Source organism: Oncorhynchus kisutch, linkage group LG14, assembly GCF_002021735.2.
Source record: "Oncorhynchus kisutch isolate 150728-3 linkage group LG14, Okis_V2, whole genome shotgun sequence".
NCBI classification, from domain to species: Eukaryota; Metazoa; Chordata; class Actinopteri; order Salmoniformes; family Salmonidae; genus Oncorhynchus; species Oncorhynchus kisutch.
This window is the reverse complement of record NC_034187.2, coordinates 68,864,657-68,878,578: the sequence shown is the minus strand read 5'-3', so window position 1 is coordinate 68,878,578 and position 13,922 is coordinate 68,864,657. Positions and strand designations below refer to the sequence as shown.

Sequence of the window (13,922 nt, the reverse complement as noted above, 5' to 3'; positions counted from 1 at the left end):
AGATGTAGGGGTAGATAGAGGTCTTATGTAGGGCTAGATGTAGCCCTTATGTAGGGCTAGGTAGACGTCTTATGTAGGGGTAGATAGAGGTCTTACGTAGTGCTAGATATAGGCCTAGATATATGCCTTATGTATGGCTAGATAGATGCCCTATGTAGGGCTAGATATAGGCCTAGATATATGCCTTATGTATGGCTAGATAGATGCCCTATGTAGGGCTAGATATAGGCCTAGATATATGCCTTATGTATGGCTAGATAGATGCCCTATGTAGGGCTAGATGTAGGCCTATATATATATGCCTTATGTAGGGATAGATATAGGCCTTTTGTAGGGCTATATAGATGCCTTTTGTAGGGCTAGATATAGGTCTAGATATATGCCTTATGTAGGGTTACATATAGGCCTTATGTAGGGCTAGATAGAGGCCTTATGTAGGGCTAGATATAGGCCTTATGTAGGGCTAGATAGAAGCCTTGTGTAGGGCTAGATATAGTCCTTATGTAGGGCTAGATATAGTCCTTATGTAGGGTTACATATAGGCCTTATGTAGGGGTAGATATAGGCCTTATGTAGGGCTAGATGTAGGCCTTATGTAAGGGCTAGATACAGTGCCTTGCGAAAGTATTCGGCCCCCTTAAACTTTGCGACCTTTTGCCACATTTCAGGCTTCAAACATAAAGATATAAAACTGTATTTTTTTGTGAAGAATCAACAACAAGTGGGAAACAATCATGAAGTGGAACGACATTTATTGGATATTTCAAACTTTTTTAACAAATCAAAAACTGAAAAATTGGGCGTGCAAAATTATTCAGCCCCCTTAAGTTAATACTCTGTAGCGCCACCTTTCGCTGCGATTACAGCTGTAAGTCACTTGGGGTATGTCTCTATCAGTTTTGCACATCGAGAGACTGACATTTTTTCCCATTACTCCTTGCAAAACAGCTCGAGCTCAGTGAGGTTGGATGGAGAGCATTTGTGAACAGCAGTTTTCAGTTCTTTCCACAGATTCTCGATTGGATTCAGGTCTGGACTTTGACTTGGCCATTCTAACACCTGGATATGCTTATTTTTGAACTATTCCATTGTAGATTTTGCTTTATGTTTTGGATCATTGTCTTGTTGGAAGACAAATCTCCGTCCCAGTCTCAGGTCTTTTGCAGACTCCATCAGGCTTTCTTCCAGAATGGTCCTGTATTTGGCTCCATCCATCTTCCCATCAATTTTAACCATCTTCCCTGTCCCTGCTGAAGAAAAGCAGGCCCAAACCATGATGCTGCCACCACCATGTTTGACAGTGGGAATGGTGTGTTCAGGGTGATGAGCTGTGTTGCTTTTATGCCAAACATAAAGTTTTGCATTGTTGCCAAAAAGTTCAATTTTGGTTTCATCTGACCAGAGCACCTTCTTCCACATGTTTGATGTGTCTCCCAGGTGGCTTGTGGCAAACTTTAAACGACACTTTTTATGGATATCTTTAAGAAATGGCTTTCTTCTTGCCACTCTTCCATAAAGGCCAGATTTGTGCAATATACGACTGATTGTTGTCCTATGGACAGAGTCTCCCACCTCAGCTGTAGATCTCTGCAGTTCATCCAGAGTGATCATGGGCCTCTTGGATGCATCTCTGATCAGTCTTCTCCTTGTATGAGCTGAAAGTTTAGAGGGACGGCCAGGTCTTGGTAGATTTGCAGTGGTCTGATACTCCTTCCATTTCAATATTATCGCTTGCACAGTGCTCCTTGGGATGTTTAAAGCTTGGGAAATATTTTTGTATCCAAATCCGGCTTTAAACTTCTTCACAACAGTATCTCGGACCTGCCTGGTGTGTTCCTTGTTCTTCATGATGCTCTCTGCGCTTTTAACGGACCTCTGAGACTATCACAGTGCAGGTGCATTTATACGGAGACTTGATTACACACAGGTGGATTGTATTTATCATCATTAGTCATTTAGGTCAACATTGGATCATTCAGAGATCCTCACTGAACTTCTGGAGAGAGTTTGCTGCACTGAAAGTAAAGGGGCTGAATAATCTTGCACGCCCAATTTTTCAGTTTTTGATTTGTTAAAAAAGTTTTAAATATCCAATAAATGTCGTTCCACTTCATGATTGTGTCCCACTTGTTGTTGATTCTTCACAAAAAAATACAGTTTTATATCTTTATGTTTGAAGGGGCCGAATACTTTCGCAAGGCACTGTATAGGCTTTATGTAGGGCTAGATATAGGCCTTATGTAGGGCTAGATGTAGGCTTTATGTAGGGCTGGATTATAGGGCTAGATAAGTGAGATTCAACTTTGGGGATGTTACAGTAAAATAGTGGTAGACAACCAGAGAAAAATGCACTGTATGCCAGTTATCCATAACGTCAAAGATAAGCATATATCTCAGCACACAACTCAGTGATGGTCACGCTTATCAGTCAAAGGAGCTGAACCATTTGTTTAGATACTGACTGTCTCTGTCTTTCTGTCTGTCTGTCTGCCTGCCTGTCTGCCTATCTGTCTGTCTGTCTGCCTGCCTATCTGTCTGTCTGTCAGTCTGTCTGTCTGTCAGAATGGAATACACCAGCCCACCCACTTCCTCACTGTATCTCCCTCCAATCTGCCTACTGTGTGGTGCACATTTTAGGACACCCTCAGCCACAAGCTTCAATGACGCTGTCCTAAAAGGTGCATGGTATTCCAGTCTCCTTTCTCCACCGTGGCTGCTGGTGCTGATAGTGAATGGACAGTGTTGGCTGTTGGCCATTGAATGCGGGGGCTCTTTAAAAGCCTGTTATTCTGTGTATCGCTTTCTCCTGCCAGGGCTGAACGAAGCAGAGGAAAGAAAAGGGCCCCCTTCTCTCTCTTTCTCTCCCTTGTCTAGGGAGGACTGCATCTTCCACAGGAAATGAACACAAGCCCACTTTGAAATCAGCTGCTTGCCCACGCCTGCTCTCTCTCCCCTGCTTTACATTCAGCAGGCATACACTCCACACAGAGGGAATGGGGGAGGGAGAAGGAAGAGGAGGAAGAAAGAGAAAAAGGGAGGGAAAGTGAAAGAGAGAGGAAGAGACAGAGAGAGCGAGAGAATGAAAGAGAAGAAAGAACAGAGGCCCCTATCTCCCTTCACCTGATTACTGATTACTATAGTTTTTTCCATCTCTTCAACCCCCTCCTTTTCTATCTCCACCCCTCCACCATCCCCCTCCTCCCTCTTCTTCTCATTATCCTCCCTCTCATTCTGTCTCTCTTTACCTCCTCTTTCTCTTAAACGTCTGAAACATTGTTTTCAAATAATGTTATCAGAAAGTGAGAAAAACCTGAAAGCTAATCCTGTCACTGGCCAACTTAAGAAAAACAGGGAGTTTTTAACTCCCCCTGTCTTCTTGTCCTCCTCCCTTCCTCTGAACGAACAAGCGTTCCTGAGCTGGACAATAGCCAGAATCAGTAATAAAGTGCTAAGCAGAAGACAGGAAATACTGGAGAAGTCGAACAATGTTATGACAATACTTATAACTTTTACAGTCCGGGCCCCAGCTGCACATCTGTACAGCATCAGGGTCTTGCTGGCCCAGACAGGAGGAAGCAATCTTTACTCCTTGCACACAGCGCCTCCCAGCAGATGTTATCACTTTGCCAAGAATATGTTTTTTTATTATTCCTTTTTTTAATCCAACAAGAAAATTTAAAAAAACTCTACACTAAACAAAACACAAAATACATATTTATCAAAAGGGGGGGAAATTAGTGACTCTAGTGACTATTGCTTTGGGGAAGAAACGGAGGGAGGGAGGAACAGTCCAATAAATGTATAATAGAAATGTAAGTGATTTAGCGTGAAGGAATCTGTGTTGGGCTGGGTTGCAGACGTCAGGCGAGGTCTCACACTCCGACAGATAGACAGACAGGAAGCCTGGTTGTCGCACGGCTGTAAAACAACATGTTGAGGGTGTGCTCAGCTCTCAACACAACACACATGTCTGCATCCCAAATGGCACCTTATTCCCTATTTAGTGCACTACTTTTGACCAGGGCCCAAAAGCGCTAATAGGGAATAGGATGCCATTTGGTAAGCAGTCACTCCCATTCCGAAGTGACACTCAACTGGCTGGAACTTTGGAGAGGTCATCTGACATGTTTATTTTATATCAATGAAATGAGAGTATGAGACTATTTACTTCAATTAAGGTTTACTCAATTGTCATTTATTTTCCTTCTGGCTTTTTTCACCATTGGCAGCCAAATTGAATGTATTGTTAGCTACCTCAAAGAATAAGTATATTTTTTCAGCACCAATGTGGCAAATCCTTGCTTAAACTGTTGGAGTTAATCAAGGCAACACAGGTGAAACTAGTGTAATATCATTGTAATATTTAAATCCCACAGTGTTACACAAGTGTCCAAACCAATTGAGCATCATTTAAGGGGTTGACTTAAATTATCGCAAAGAACAAATGGTTTCACATTACTATGAAAAATAAACAAGCAATCATTGGCAGGTGCATAGGCCGTACTTTAGTTGACAATGTTTGACATAGCATGTCAAAAATGCCACATCAGAATTTTACTTCCTTTTGGGAAAAAAACGACAAAACAGAAACCTTAATTGGAGACGATCATCTCCTAGGAACGGAGAAACAGAGGACATCGCTCCTTTTTGGCTCACAGGGAAAGAAAATATTTAATTAGTTCTCCTTTCTGTTCTGTGCTGTTCTGTGATGTTCTGTATTGTTTTGTTCTGTGCGGTTCTGTGTTGTGCTGTTCTGTTCTGTGCTGTGCTGTGCGGTTCTGTGTTGTGCTGTTCTGTTCTGTGCTGTGCTGTGCTGTTCTGTTGTGCTGTTCCGTTCTGTGCTGTTCCGTTCTGTGCTGTTAGGTGCTGTGCTATTCATTTCTGTTCTGTCCTGTTCTGTTCTGTCCTGTTCTGTTCTATGCTGTTTTGTGCTGTGCTATTCATTTCTGTTCTGTCCTGTTCTGTTCTGTCCTGTTCTGTTCTATGCTGTTTTGTGCTGTGCTATTCATTTCTGTTCTGTCCTGTTCTGTTCTGTCCTGTTCTGTTCTGTGCTATTCTGTTCTATTCTGTTCTATGCTGTTTTGTGCTGTGCTATTCTGTTCTATGCTGTTTTGTGCTGTGCTATTCTGTTCTATGCTGTTTTGTGCTGTGCTATTCTGTTCTATGCTGTTTTGTGCTGTGCTATTCTGTTCTATGCTGTTCTGTTCTATGCTGTTTTGTGCTGTGCTGTTCTGTTCTATGCTGTTTTGTGCTGTGCTGTTCTGTTCTGTGCTATTCTGTTCTATGCTGTTTTGTGCTGTGCTGTTCTGTTCTATGCTGTTAGGTGCTGTGCTGTTCTGTTCTGTCCTGTTCTGTGCTGTGCTGTTCTGTTCTATGCTGTTTTGTGCTGTGCTGTTCTGTTCTGTGCTATTCTGTTCTATGCTGTTTTGTGCTGTGCTGTTCTGTTCTATGCTGTTAGGTGCTGTGCTGTTCTGTTCTGTCCTGTTCTGTGCTGTGCTGTTCTGTTCTATGCTGTTTTGTGCTGTGCTATTCTGTTCTATGCTGTTTTGTGCTGTGCTATTCTGTTCTATGCTGTTTTGTGCTGTGCTATTCTGTTCTATGCTGTTTTGTGCTGTGCTATTCTGTTCTATGCTGTTTTGTGCTGTGCTGTTCCATGATAATGAGCTTTAATAACAAAACCCTGCCGAAATGATGTGCACACTGTAATGACGTTTTAAGGATGGTTTGTGTATCCTCTTCGAAAGCATTCCTTTTGTCACACAACAGCACACAGAGCTCTCAGCTCCAACTCCCAATCAAATCATATTGTATTAGCCCCAACTGCATAGATTATTTTTTTCTTTCTCTTATTTATCATCCAATTCTGAACAAGCTGACAAACCCGCAGATTTCAGTCCATTCTAGTTGAGCTGCCTCTCTGGCAGATTCCTGATGCAGTTGTGTTTGCAGAACAAACACACCAAAAATCCCATTTAATTCCTGGGACATAAATAAATAAACAGGCCTTATTTCCCACAAGTCCACCTTGGCTCGCTGGCGGGTGGAGACGTGGCGGCCCGCCGTCTCTCTTCCCTACACAACATTCTCGTTTGACCTTCATCTCCCCGCTTGTCAACCAGCCATTTGACTCAGCGTACAGGCAATGATGGACTGGGCATGATCTCTAAAAGCTGAGGGCCTTGAATCAAGACAGACAAAGGTCTTCAAAGATGTAATTGACAAATGCTACACGTTGGTAATTTAGCTTAAATTCATCAAAAAAGTTAGCTTATAACAGTGAACCTTTTTTGTGGGAAACACATACGGCAATTCTTGTTCTTATGGCATATTTTGGTTAAACTATCCCCAATTCAACAGAATTGCAAACCTCTGCATTTACAGTGCATTCCTCCATCACATGTACAGCTGATTCTCAAGATCTTGCACACTAATGAGATGCTATTGAGCTCACAATACTACACTGTCTGAGCCAAGGACTACATGCTTTCTGGTAAATTTTGATTACAATTCTGGGTGGGGTGAATATATTTTATATCACAAACATGATTTTTTGCTATCTAGTAAATAGTAGCCTACAGCGAAGTGTGTTTAAATCATTTCTAACTTGTTAACAATATCTGCTAGTTAGTTTTTGCTACCATGTGGGTTTGCTTGCTTGAGACTCATTTTAAAACATTTATCTTACAAAGGAGTTGTTTAATCTAACTGCTTAACTATTTATCTGTACATGGAATTGCATTTGTTTTTCTTTCCTATTTTTTCCACTAATCTTTACAGGAAAAAGCCACGAGCACTATCTGATGTGTGGAGACATTTCACTGCAGCTAATGTAGAAGGAAAGCTGTGTACATTTGCAAATACAGTGCCAAATCATATGTGCAGAATGCAACAAATATGCAGAATCAGCTGGCCAAGTGCATAAAGTTCCCTCCATGCTCACAACAAGCAACCTCTGACAAAAGTCTCTCTACTTCTATTCGAGGTGAAAATGATGAATCAGGCACCTTATCGACAGCAACAACTCATGATCTTTCTGGAATAAATGTGTATTGGAAGAGATTTCTGAATGTTCTTCGCCCAGCATACACCCCTCCAACCAGACATGCTTTATCTACTCATTTGCTGGATGCAGAGTTCAACAGAGTTCAAGTGAAGGCCACAAGCAAATCATAGAGAAAGCAGACTGTATTGAAATTACCTATGATGGGTGGTTGAATGTTCGTGGCCAAGGAATAATTAATTAAATATTCTCTACCCCTCAACCAGTATTCTACAAGAGCACAGACACAAGGGACAACACACACTGGTCTCTACATTACAGATGAGCTGAAGGCAGTCATAAATTACCTTGGACCACAGATGGTATTTGCACAGACAATGCTGCGACAGACAATGCTGCGAACATGAAGGCTGCTTGGTCTAAAGTGGAGGAGTCCTACCCTCACATCACCAATTGGCTGTGCAGCTCATGCATTTAATCTGCTCCTCAAGGACAACATGGCACTGAAAACAATGGATAAAATCTACAAGCGAGCAAAGGAAATGGTTAGGTATGTGAAGGGTCATCAAGTTATTGCAGAAATCTACCTCACCAAGCAAAGTGAGAAGAATAAGAGCACCACATTGAAGCTGCCCAGCAACACCCGTTGGGGTGGTGTTGTCATCATGTGTGACAGCCTCCTGGAGGGGAAGGAGTCTCTCCAAGAGATGGCCATATCACAGTCTGCCGATATGGACAGCCCCATCAAGGGGATTCCTCCTGGATGATTTATTTTGGGAGAGAGTGGTAAGCAGCCTGAAACTCCTGAAACCTATAGCAGTAGCCATTGCACGGATTGAAGGAGAAAATACCATCCTGTCTGATGTTCAGAATCTACTTGCAGATGTAAGAGAATAAATCCGTACTGCCCTGCACACTTCACTGTTGCTCCAAGCAGAGGAAACTGTAGTTCTGAAATACATCAAAAAGCGTGAAGACTTCTGCCTGAAGCCCAAACACGCCGCAGCGTACATGTTGGACCCCAAGTATGCTGGCAAGAGCATCCTGTCTGGTACAGAGATCAACAAGGCCTATGGTGTCATCACTACCGTGTCTCGCCACCTTGGCCTGTATGAGGGCAAGGTTCTTGGCAGTCTAGCGAAGTACACTTCCAAGCAAGGGCTTTGGGATGGAGATGCAATATGGCAGTCGTGCCAAATATCTCATCAGTCACACGGTGGAAGGGACTTTGTGGATCTGACGCTTTTTCTGCTGTTGCAATTATTACCCATTAACATCAGCCGCCTCAGAGCGCAACTGGTTCTTGTTTGGGAACACACACAACAAAGCACACCACAGGCTGACCAATACAAGGGTTGAAAAATTGGTGGCTATCCGGGCAAATTTGAGGCTTTTGAGCCTGACAGCGAGTCATCCTCAACAAGGTTGGAAAGTGAGAGTGAAGATGAGGCCTCAGAGTCTGATGTTCAAGAGGTGGACATTGAGGAGGTCCAGGGAGAAGATATGGAAGTTTGAGAGGAAGACAACCAAAGCTTTAGTTTCTAGACTATAATTTTGGAGATGCAGTGGATCATTGGAGATCATTCAATATTCCCTTTCTTTTGATTTTCAGTGAAATCATCCCATGTGAAGAGTCAACTCATTTAATTAAAGTTAAATTCGTAACTAAATAGTTTGTTTTATTTCTATTGGAAGGATTTAATAATTTGCAAAAATGTCTACTTGAGAAGGTAAAAGTTTTATGTTTCTGTCCCCATATAATATGGTAAATATATCCAATGCAAAAAAACATCTACATTTAAATGGTATTAATATTAATTTGCATATATTTTCGTTAATTCCCAAATATTCCTGTTAATTTCCAAATATTCCCGTTAATTCCCACGGAAAGTTTCCACCTCTGAATATTCCCCAAAATGTGCAACCCTAGTCTCCATACAGTTTCCAGTGTGTATGGCACAACTTTGGAAGAATTGGAGTCAACATGGGCCAGCATCCCTGTAGAACGCTTTCGAAACCAACTCAATATTAATGTTTTGTACACTCAGTGTATATTTCCACACTATTAGGTTGGAATAATACTACGATTAAAATGCCCTTTTAGTGTAAGAGCTGTTTGAAATTTCAGCCTGTTTTGGTGGGATGGAGTTTTGGCCTTCCATGGTGACATCACCATGAGGTAAATTACTTAATAGACCAATAAGAAAGAGAGTTCCAAATCTCTCTGCCAATAACAGCACATTTTCAGCTTTCCCCTCCCTACTCAGACCACTCCCAGACAGTCCTAGCTAAATTCTTACCTGAGAAATTGCTCTTTGCTAAGAAGCTATTTTTGTTTATTCTAATCCATTTAAATTAAAAACAATCACAGTAAGGTACTTGTTTGTTACCCAAAAATGATTTGATATTGAGATATTAAAAAAAGGCTGTATTGGACCTTTAACTTTGCCAGAGCACATTGTGATTGTACTGGAAAGTCGCAATTATACATCTAATTTATGTGGCTGTCAGTTTAACATACACCAAAAAAACACACTTGCCTTTGCCAGAGACTCCTTCCTTTCTCTGCAAACACATGCAACGTATTGCCTGTTTTATTAAAAGCTGAACAATTTGCAGATCAATTTAAGAACAAGTGTTTCATTATGAGGGAACTCAAAGCAGACAGGCACCTCCCTGTGTTCAGGGGAGAGGCATGTCAGCCAAGGCCTGAAGTGGGGTTAAGCATGTCTGCGACAGGATCCAACTAGGGCCAAAAAACAGGGCCTGGATTTGGACAACCCCCAGAATAAGTATTGCTAGACGAGAGGAAGTAAGGGTGTTTAGGACACAAATATGATCGTTGTCACATAGAGATACTGGTTCGATTTCCCTTGGGATATATTAGTGGATCATTCATAACATGAAGAAAGACAACAAGCAGGAGGTACATATGGAACCATGGAGAAAATATGGAATCGTGGAGTCTATTTGACCAGCACCCAGCTGCAGTGCAAGTCTACACCATTCTAGACAACTACTGAGGGTGACACACCACACAGCTGTTTCATACATAGACTCCTAGCAACGACGCTACACAGCTGCCCACTGGAATACTCACCATAGCCACAATGGGTCTAATAAATGGCCCGGGAGATATCATGTACTGTATGGATGCATGACTAGCATAACATCTGTCATGTCTGGCCCAATCCTGATGTAGGTCTACAGATGGCATATCTTTATATATATATTTTTTAAATAAAAACAGATTGAAATGATTATTTTCCCCTAATCCTACCACCCCTCCCCTAATTGGAGTAAACTTATGGACAACAAAATGTATGCTTCCACTTACTACATACATTTCACAGACAGTATATTTTACATTAGTTATCTTTTGTTTGTTCTTACATTTGAGTCATTTAGAAGATGCTCTTATACAAAGTGTCTTGTAGTGAGTACATACATGTTCATACTGGTCCCCTTTGGGAATCAGACCCACAACCCTTACATTGCAAGCATCGTGCTCTACCAACTGAGCCACACGGGACCAGCCTCCAGCTACCCCCAACCCCTCCCATCTATCTATGAGGACCATCTAGCTTAGATTTCCAGCAGACATATATCTTCCATTGTGCTGTGATGTTTCACAAAAGTTCTGAAAGTTCTCATAGTTTCTACAGATTGTAAATGAAAGATAAAAACCTTTGCTAAGAGTATCATTATATTATTGATCGATTGACTTTGACCAGCAGTGCTATTTGCAGAGCTAGCTCCAACTAAATGTTGTATTGTTTCAGGCATTCCTGAACCTGCAACCTAAAAACAAGCTACATATGGGCAGTACCAAAACAAGTGATCTAATATTGGTTGCAAGAATTATCATGGTATCAGTTAAACCATGTGCCATGGAATCGGTACATCAAAAATCTCCTCCAAACTATTTTGCAATCTGTATGGTGCAGCTGTCAATTTTTTGGTCCTTAAATTAAACTGGTATAGTTTTTTATTTATCACAATTTTCTTTTGCCAATTTTGGTCTTTAATGCGGGGCCAACAGAGAAGTTTCTCCCTTTTCCACTTGCTTCCTCCATTCTTGCGGTAATGCTGCAATCAGTTGGTTGTTTTGGATAGAGCAGACATTTCCATATATTTTTGTTAACTGCATGTGTGACGTAACTCCACCAGTCCTATTTATGATATAATTTACAAAGATTATACAGTTTTTAAATGTCCCCCCCCCCCATATTTTTACTTTAAAAAAAAAATAGATTAGTATATTTAAGTTGAACCATAATATTTGTTCTAATATTCATTCTGTCTTTTCTGGTGGATTAAACTGAAATTGCAACAAGCTTTCTATTGATGTCTGATCAGGATAAATAATATCCGACAATACCTTTTTAATTCTATGCCGTATATAAATTTGATCATCACGTTGTTGCAGGACTTTTTTACTTGTAGTGTTTTTGAAGTTTAAAAACTATTCTAAAGTTTGTCATTTCCACTTCTACATTTTAGACTTCATTTGCCCTAACGAAAAATGTTTAAACCTCTACAAAAAAAATTTCACTAATTGTAATCCACATAACGATTCAAATTTCCTGTTACAGCGGGATTATTTTCATGCTGTAGCAAACTGGCTCAGAATTAAGGTCCTACATCTGTATATGCACCAACTACGCTATAGGCAAATACATTAAGCAAGCTCTCATTATGAGTTTAAAATAAGAAAATGTTGCATGAGGTAATGAGTGAATAAATGCATAAGGTTTTTACATTACATTTGCTGTAGCTCAGCTTTAGGAGTAGAAACAGTAATTATACTGAATATCCTTGAGTCTACCAAAAAAAGAGCAAGTGGTGTATAATCCTATTAACTTTTACCCATCTAGCTTTGAATGTATAAGAAATAAACAGGAGCTTAAGGGGGAAAGGAGGGAAGGAGGAGCGAGGGAAAAAGAGATGTGTATTTCCATTCCGGCTTTGAGAGTTTTTCAGTGTGCGCGACTGGGCACAGCTCACATACTGTATATAAACGTGTATCATTTCTTCCCATGATTAGAAGAGAGGGATGGTTTCACATTGAAGAGTTTAAGTCGGTTGGAGTTCCAGCTGGAAAGTGATAAGGGATGATAAAAAAATGTTGAAACATGCTTTTCCTTGTGTTTTAATCTTCTCCTTCTTGTAATGTAACACTGGCTACAGGGCTTCGCCTTGAAGCCTCTTATTTGAAACACATGTTTCTCGATGCACTCTTAAAACAGGCCTTTATCACTCCATCAATCTGGAGACACTGAGTGCATCCCAAATGGCACTCTATTCCCTATATATCACACGACTTTTGAGCAGAGCCCTCAGGGTCCAGGTCTAAAGTAGTGCATGAAATAGAGAATAGGGTGCCATTTGGGACGCGAACACGAAGGTGGGTAGGGAGGGTGGTGTGTGTGTGTGTGTGTGTGTGTATTCTCTGCTGTAGCCAGACCTTATTAGTTATGATAAAGTGTAAACATAGACCATACGATAGATGGAGTCTCTAATGTTATTACTGAGGTAAGGGATTAGGACTAAAGGGAAGAGAACATGATGGAGTCCAGCCTTTCATCAGCATGCTACGTCTCAAATGGTACCATAGGGCTCTGGTCAAAAGTAGTGCACTATATAGGGGTGAGGGTGCAATTTAGGACAATGTGACACCAGGACACAAGGAAAGAGACACAAGCAAGTTCCAAACTTTTCTACGGTCTACTGCTCACACACAGACACCACTTGGGTGTATATGTTAACATTGGAATGCAATCCAAAAGGTAAAAGATAATGTTTGGAGAGTAGTGGGTAGAACATTAAACATAGTTTTTAGAGCTTTGGACTTGAACGTGTACAAGCACATTGATTTTGTTAAATCTATTAAGACTTTACATTGCATTAACATTTTCTATTTTGCTACCGAGAATCCAATCAAGGCTTTTGTGGGACAGTTAAAACATGTCTATCAGTGGAGAAAATAAATCATCTCTGACAAATAGGACGAAAACCTCTTTACCACAACCAGTTCTTGGTTGTTCACTCTGCATTCACACAGCCACACAGCCTGTCTACAGAAGACTGAGGCGACGTACAAGTCTGAGGGAAAACATTTTTTATCCGCCCCCTCACATTTCAATTATTCATCTATTCATTTTCACCTCAGAAACGTGTGCGGATACACATGCAGAGTGAGCTGGTCCTGTCACCACATACTGTAAGCCAGCTAGAGTAGAGTAGGAACGCCATATTATGGTATTAGTCAGAAGAGGAGATAATGAGGTTGATAACCCACACACATACACCCACCCACGCAAACACACACATTATATCTTGACTTACACTACTATGATTATGTCATGACCTCCCTTGATTGAGAAAATAACAAATGGAAAACCCCTCACATACTGCAAACCCTAGGCCTACTGTAATATAGAAAAGTCCATCTCAGTGATGAATTCAGACCCCGTTTGTGAAGGCCCCTTCACATCTCTAAGTTGCGTCCCAAATGACATCCCATAGGGCTCTGTTCATAAGTAGTGCATTATATAGAGAATAGGGTGCCATTTAGGACACAGTCCTACTGTAAACACCTCAGGCTTACTGTTCTGGAGGAAACTGGCTATTTTTATTAGATTTTTTTCTGGGGGAAACATAAACACAGAATTCAGTGTAGGGCACAGGGCACAGTGTGTCTGGCATCAATCAGCTTGGCTCTTTGTGACTAACGGATTTTTTTGTGTGTTAATAAATTCCCCTCGAAACTTAATGTCAACTGTTTTTCAGCCGAGGGCTGGAAGAGGAGAATAGATAGGAGAGAAGAGAGAAAGCAATACAAAAAGAATGTATGATAGAGAGAGAGAAATATACTGTATGTAGACATAATGACATTTGAAATGTTTTTATTCTTTTGGAA

The 13,922-nt window shown here is 41.0% G+C and overlaps 1 protein-coding gene across 1 annotated transcript in view; it reads right to left on the bottom strand.

Moving 5' to 3' along the window:
• trps1 (trichorhinophalangeal syndrome I) overlaps positions 1-13,922 on the bottom strand; it is a 181,682-nt gene that overhangs the window by 58,608 nt on the left and 109,152 nt on the right. The window lies entirely within an intron of this gene.